We start from the raw sequence: 7,500 nt of genomic DNA, 5'->3' as shown, positions 1-7,500 counted from the left end.
GTTTGTTTGGTTGTCAATTAGGGTGTGTAGGGTGAATACATGGTCTGTTGTACGGTAATTTGGTAAAAAGCCAATTTGACATTTGCTCAGTACATTGTTTTCATTGAGGAAATGTACGAGTCTGCTGTTAATGATAATGCAGAGGATTTTCCCAAGGTTACTGTTGACGCATATTCCACGGTAGTTATTGGGGTCAAATTTGTCTCCACTTTTGTGGATTGGGGTGATCAGTCCTTGGTTCCAAATATTGGGGAAGATGCCAGAGCTAAGGACGATGTTAAAGAGTTTTAGTATAGCCAATTGGAATTGGAATTCTCTCTCTCTCTCTCTCTCTCTCTCTCTCTCTCTCTCTCTCTCTCTCAATCTCAATCTCAATCTCGGTCTCTCTCAATTCAATTCAATTCAATTCAAGGGGCTTTATTGGCATGGGAAACATGTGTTAACATTGCCAAAGCAAGTGAGGTAGATAATATACAAAAGTGAAATAAACAATAAAAATTAACAGTAAACATTACACATACAGAAGTTTCAAAGCAATAAAGACATTACAAATGTCATATTATATATATACAGTGTTGTAGCAATGTATAAATGGTTAAAGCACACAAGTTAAAATAAATAAACATAAATATGGGTTGTATTTACAATGGTGTTTGTTCTTCACTGGTTGCCCTTTTCTTGTGGCAACAGGTCACAAATCTTGCTGCTGTGATGGCACACTGTGGAATTTCATCCAGTAGATATGGGAGTTTATCAAAATTGGATTTGTTTTCGAATTCTTTGTGGATCTGTGTGATCTGAGGGAAATATGTGTCTCTAATATGGTCATACATTGGGCAGGAGGTTAGGAAGTGCAGCTCAGTTTCCACCTCATTTTGTGGGCAGTGAGCACATAGCCTGTCTTCTCTTGAGAGCCATGTCTGCCTACGGCGGCCTTTCTCAATAGCAAGGCTATGCTCACTGAGTCTGTACATAGTCAAAGCTTTCCTTAAGTTTGGGTCAGTCACAGTGGTCAGGTATTCTGCCACTGTGTACTCTCTGTTTAGGGCCAAATAGCATTCTAGTTTGCTCTGTTTGTTTGTTAATTCTTTCCAATGTGTCAAGTAATTATCTTTTTGTTTTCTCATGATTTGGTTGGGTCTAATTGTGCTGTTGTCCTGGGGCTCTGTGGGGTGTGTTTGTGAACAGAGCCCCAGGACCAGCTTGCTTAGGGGACTCTTCTCCAGGTTCATCTCTCTGTAGGTGATTGCTTTGTTATGGAAGGTTTGGGAATCGCTTCCTTTTAGGTGGTTGTAGAATTTAACGGCTCTTTTCTGGATTTTGATAATTAGTGGGTATCGGCCTAATTCTGCTCTGCATGCATTATTTGGTGTTCTACGTTGTACACGGAGGATATTTTTGCAGAATTCTGCATGCAGAGTCTCAATTTGGTGTTTGTCCCATTTTGTGAAATCTTGGTTGGTGAGCGGACCCCAGACCTCACAACCATAAAGGGCAATGGGCTCTATGACTGATTCAAGTATTTTTAGCCAGATCCTAATTGGTATGTTGAAATTTATGTTCCTTTTGATGACATAGAATGCCCTTCTTGCCTTGTCTCTCAGATCGTTCACAGCTTTGTGGAAGTTACCTGTGGTGCTGAGGTTCTCTCTCTCTCTCTCTCTCTCTCTCTCTCTCTCTCTCTCTCTCTCTCTCTCTCTCTCTCTCTCTCTCTCTCTCTCTCTCTCAATCTCAATCTCAATCTCGGTCTCTCTCAATTCAATTCAATTCAATTCAAGGGGCTTTATTGGCATGGGAAACATGTGTTAACATTGCCAAAGCAAGTGAGGTAGATAATATACAAAAGTGAAATAAACAATAAAAATTAACAGTAAACATTACACATACAGAAGTTTCAAAGCAATAAAGACATTACAAATGTCATATTATATATATACAGTGTTGTAGCAATGTATAAATGGTTAAAGCACACAAGTTAAAATAAATAAACATAAATATGGGTTGTATTTACAATGGTGTTTGTTCTTCACTGGTTGCCCTTTTCTTGTGGCAACAGGTCACAAATCTTGCTGCTGTGATGGCACACTGTGGAATTTCACCCAGTAGATATGGGAGTTTATCAAAATTGGATTTGTTTTCGAATTCTTTGTGGATCTGTGTGATCTGAGGGAAATATGTGTCTCTAATATGGTCATACATTGGGCAGGAGGTTAGGAAGTGCAGCTCAGTTTCCACCTCATTTTGTGGGCAGTGAGCACATAGCCTGTCTTCTCTTGAGAGCCATGTCTGCCTACGGCGGCCTTTCTCAATAGCAAGGCTATGCTCACTGAGTCTGTACATAGTCAAAGCTTTCCTTAAGTTTGGGTCAGTCACAGTGGTCAGGTATTCTGCCACTGTGTACTCTCTGTTTAGGGCCAAATAGCATTCTAGTTTGCTCTGTTTGTTTGTTAATTCTTTCCAATGTGTCAAGTAATTATCTTTTTGTTTTCTCATGATTTGGTTGGGTCTAATTGTGCTGTTGTCCTGGGGCTCTGTGGGGTGTGTTTGTGAACAGAGCCCCAGGACCAGCTTGCTTAGGGGACTCTTCTCCAGGTTCATCTCTCTGTAGGTGAGTGCTTTGTTATGGAAGGTTTGGGAATCGCTTCCTTTTAGGTGGTTGTAGAATTTAACGGCTCTTTTCTGGATTTTGATAATTAGTGGGTATCGGCCTAATTCTGCTCTGCATGCATTATTTGGTGTTCTACGTTGTACACGGAGGATATTTTTGCAGAATTCTGCATGCAGAGTCTCAATTTGGTGTTTGTCCCATTTTGTGAAATCTTGGTTGGTGAGCGGACCCCAGACCTCACAACCATAAAGGGCAATGGGCTCTATGACTGATTCAAGTATTTTTAGCCAGATCCTAATTGGTATGTTGAAATTTATGTTCCTTTTGATGGCATAGAATGCCCTTCTTGCCTTGTCTCTCAGATCGTTCACAGCTTTGTGGAAGTTACCTGTGGTGCTGAGGTTCTCTCTCTCTCTCTCTCTCTCTCTCTCTCTCTCTCTCTCTCTCTCTCTCTCTCTCTCTCTCTCTCTCTCTCTCTCTCTCTCTCTCTCTCTCTCTCTCTCTCTCTCTCTCTCTCTCTCTCTCTCTCTCTCTCTCTCTCTCTCTCTCTCTCTCTCTCAATTCAATTCAATTCAAGGGGCTTTATTGGCATGGGAAACATGTGTTAACATTGCCAAAGCAAGTGAGGTAGATATTATACAAAAGTGAAATAAACAATACAAATTAACAGTAAACATTACACATACAGAAGTTTCAAAACAATAAAGACATTACAAATGTTATATTATATATATACAGTGTTGTAACAATGTACAAATGGTTAAAGCACACAAGTTAAAACAAATAAGCATAAATATGGGTTGTATTTACAATGGTGTTTGTTCTTCACTGGTTGCCCTTTTCTTGTGGCAACAGGTCACAAATCTTGCTGCTGTGATGGCACACTGTGGAATTTCTCCCAGTAGATATGGGAGTTTATCAAAATTGGATTTGTTTTCAAATTCTTTGTGGATCTGTGTAATCTGAGGGAAATATGTCTCTCTAATATGGTCATACATTGGGCAGGAGGTTAGGAAGTGCAGCTCAGTTTCCACCTCATTTTGTGGGCAGTGTGCACATAGCCTGTCTTCTCTTGAGAGCCATGTCTGCCTACGGCGGCCTTTCTCAATAGCAAGGCTATGCTCACTGAGTCTGTACATAGTCAAAGCTTTCCTTAAGTTTGGGTCAGTCACAGTGGTCAGGTATTCTGCCACTGTGTACTCTCTGTTTAGGGCCAAATAGCATTGTAGTTTGCTCTGTTTTTTTGTTAATTCTTTCCAATGTGGTAAGTAATTATCTTTTTTGTTTTCTCATGATTTGGTTGGGTCTAATTGTGCTGTTGTCCTGGGGCTCTGTGGGGTGTGTTTGTGTTTGTGAACAGAGCCCTAGGACCAGCTTGCTTAGGGGACTCTTCTCCAGGTTCATCTCTCTGTAGGTGATGGCTTTGTTATGGAAGGTTTGGGAATCGCTTCCTTTTAGGTGGTTGTAGAATTTAACGTCTCTTTTCTGGATTTTGATAATTAGTGGGTATCGGCCTAATTCTGCTCTGCATGCATTATTTGGTGTTCTACGTTGTACACGGAGGATATTTTTGCAGAATTCTGCATGCAGAGTCTCAATTTGGTGTTTGTCCCATTTTGTGAATTCTTGGTTGGTGAGCGGACCCCAGACCTCACAACCATAAAGGGCAATGGGCTCTATGACTGATTCAAGTATTTTTAGCCAGATCCTAATTGGTATGTTGAAATGTATGTTCCTTTTGACGGCATAGAAGGCCCTTCTTGCCTTGTCTCTCAGATCGTTCACAGCTTTGTGGAAGTTACCTGTGGTGCTGATGTTTAGGCCGAGGTATGTATAGTTTTTTGTGTGCTCTAGGGCAACGGTGTCTAGATGGAATTTGTGGTCCTGGTGACTGGAACTTTTTTGGAACACCATTATTTTGGTCTTACTGAGATTTACTGTCAGGGCCCAGGTCTGACAGAATCTGTGCAGAAGATCTAGGTGCTGCTGTAGGCCCTCCTTGGTTGGTGACAGAAGCACCAGATCATCAGCAAACAGTAGACATTTGACTTCGGATTCTAGTAGGGTGAGACCGGGTGCTGCAGACTGTTCTAGTGCCCGCGCCAATTCGTTGATATACATGTTGAAGAGGGTGTGGCTTAAGCTGCATCCCTGTCTCACCCCACGACCCTGTGTGAAGAAATGTGTGTGTTTTTTGCCAATTTTAACCGCACACTTGTTGTTTGTGTACATGGATTTTATAATGTCGTATGTTTTACCCCCAACACCACTTTCCATCAATTTGTATAGCAGACCCTCATGCCAAATTGAGTCGAAGGCTTTTTTGAAATCAACAAAGCATGAGAAGACTTTGCCTTTGTTTTGGTTTGTTTGGTTGTCAATTAGGGTGTGTAGGGTGAATACATGGTCTGTTGTACGGTAATTTGGTAAAAAGCCAATTTGACATTTGCTCAGTACATTGTTTTCATTGAGGAAATGTACGAGTCTGCTGTTAATGATAATGCAGAGGATTTTCCCAAGGTTACTGTTGACGCATATTCCACGGTAGTTATTGGGGTCAAATTTGTCTCCACTTTTGTGGATTGGGGTGATCAGTCCTTGGTTCCAAATATTGGGGAAGATGCCAGAGCTAAGGACGATGTTAAAGAGTTTTAGTATAGCCAATTGGAATTGGAATTTTCTCTCTCTCTCTCTCTCTCTCTCTCTCTCTCTCTCTCTCTCTCTCTCTCTCTCTCTCTCTCTCTCTCTCTCTCTCTCTCTCTCTCTCTCTCTCAATCTCAATCTCGGTCTCTCTCAATTCAATTCAATTCAATTCAAGGGGCTTTATTGGCATGGGAAACATGTGTTAACATTGCCAAAGCAAGTGAGGTAGATAATATACAAAAGTGAAATAAACAATAAAAATTAACAGTAAACATTACACATACAGAAGTTTCAAAGCAATAAAGACATTACAAATGTCATATTATATATATACAGTGTTGTAGCAATGTCTAAATGGTTAAAGCACACAAGTTAAAATAAATAAACATAAATATGGGTTGTATTCACAATGGTGTTTGTTCTTCACTGGTTGCCCTTTTCTTGTGGCAACAGGTCACAAATCTTGCTGCTGTGATGGCACACTGTGGAATTTCACCCAGTAGATATGGGAGTTTATCAAAATTGGATTTGTTTTCGAATTCTTTGTGGATCTGTGTGATCTGAGGGAAATATGTGTCTCTAATATGGTCATACATTGGGCAGGAGGTTAGGAAGTGCAGCTCAGTTTCCACCTCATTTTGTGGGCAGTGAGCACATAGCCTGTCTTCTCTTGAGAGCCATGTCTGCCTACGGCGGCCTTTCTCAATAGCAAGGCTATGCTCACTGAGTCTGTACATAGTCAAAGCTTTCCTTAAGTTTGGGTCAGTCACAGTGGTCAGGTATTCTGCCACTGTGTACTCTCTGTTTAGGGCCAAATAGCATTCTAGTTTGCTCTGTTTGTTTGTTAATTCTTTCCAATGTGTCAAGTAATTATCTTTTTGTTTTCTCTCATGATTTGGTTGGGTCTAATTGTGCTGTTGTCCTGGGGCTCTGTGGGGTGTGTTTGTGAACAGAGCCCCAGGACCAGCTTGCTTAGGGGACTCTTCTCCAGGTTCATCTCTCTGTAGGTGATTGCTTTGTTATGGAAGGTTTGGGAATCGCTTCCTTTTAGGTGGTTGTAGAATTTAACGGCTCTTTTCTGGATTTTGATAATTAGTGGGTATCGGCCTAATTCTGCTCTGCATGCATTATTTGGTGTTCTACGTTGTACACGGAGGATATTTTTGCAGAATTCTGCATGCAGAGTCTCAATTTGGTGTTTGTCCCATTTTGTGAAATCTTGGTTGGTGAGCGGACCCCAGACCTCACAACCATAAAGGGCAATGGGCTCTATGACTGATTCAAGTATTTTTAGCCAGATCCTAATTGGTATGTTGAAATTTATGTTCCTTTTGATGGCATAGAATGCCCTTCTTGCCTTGTCTCTCAGATCGTTCACAGCATTGTGGAAGTTACCTGTGGTGCTGAGGTTCTCTCTCTCTCTCTCTCTCTCTCTCTCTCTCTCTCTCTCTCTCTCTCTCTCTCTCTCTCTCTCTCTCTCTCTCTCTCTCTCTCTCTCTCTCTCTCTCTCTCTCTCTCTCTCAATTCAATTCAATTCAAGGGGCTTTATTGGCATGGGAAACATGTGTTAACATTGCCAAAGCAAGTGAGGTAGATATTATACAAAAGTGAAATAAACAATACAAATTAACAGTAAACATTACACATACAGAAGTTTCAAAACAATAAAGACATTACAAATGTTATATTATATATATACAGTGTTGTAACAATGTACAAATGGTTAAAGCACACAAGTTAAAACAAATAAGCATAAATATGGGTTGTATTTACAATGGTGTTTGTTCTTCACTGGTTGCCCTTTTCTTGTGGCAACAGGTCACAAATCTTGCTGCTGTGATGGCACACTGTGGAATTTCTCCCCCAGTAGATATGGGAGTTTATCAAAATTGGATTTGTTTTCAAATTCTTTGTGGATCTGTGTAATCTGAGGGAAATATGTCTCTCTAATATGGTCATACATTGGGCAGGAGGTTAGGAAGTGCAGCTCAGTTTCCACCTCATTTTGTGGGCAGTGTGCACATAGCCTGTCTTCTCTTGAGAGCCATGTCTGCCTACGGCGGCCTTTCTCAATAGCAAGGCTATGCTCACTGAGTCTGTACATAGTCAAAGCTTTCCTTAAGTTTGGGTCAGTCACAGTGGTCAGGTATTCTGCCACTGTGTACTCTCTGTTTAGGGCCAAATAGCATTGTAGTTTGCTCTGTTTTTTTGTTAATTCTTTCCAATGTGGTAAGTAATTATCTTTTTGT

General features: G+C 40.8%; 2 protein-coding genes across 2 annotated transcripts in view; one reads left to right on the top strand and one right to left on the bottom strand.

The window, feature by feature from the left end:
• The window catches only part of LOC139572879 (palmitoyltransferase ZDHHC3-A-like), a 255,214-nt gene that overhangs the window by 134,154 nt on the left and 113,560 nt on the right, over positions 1–7,500 (top strand). The window lies entirely within an intron of this gene.
• LOC139572876 (lysophosphatidylcholine acyltransferase 1) overlaps positions 1–7,500 on the bottom strand; it is a 280,718-nt gene that overhangs the window by 198,580 nt on the left and 74,638 nt on the right. The gene's annotated exons all lie outside the window — the stretch shown is intronic.

The sequence above is a fragment of the Salvelinus alpinus genome, chromosome 4 (genome assembly GCF_045679555.1).
Source record: "Salvelinus alpinus chromosome 4, SLU_Salpinus.1, whole genome shotgun sequence".
NCBI lineage: Eukaryota > Metazoa > Chordata > Actinopteri > Salmoniformes > Salmonidae > Salvelinus > Salvelinus alpinus.
This window is presented reverse-complemented; position numbering and strand designations above follow the sequence as displayed.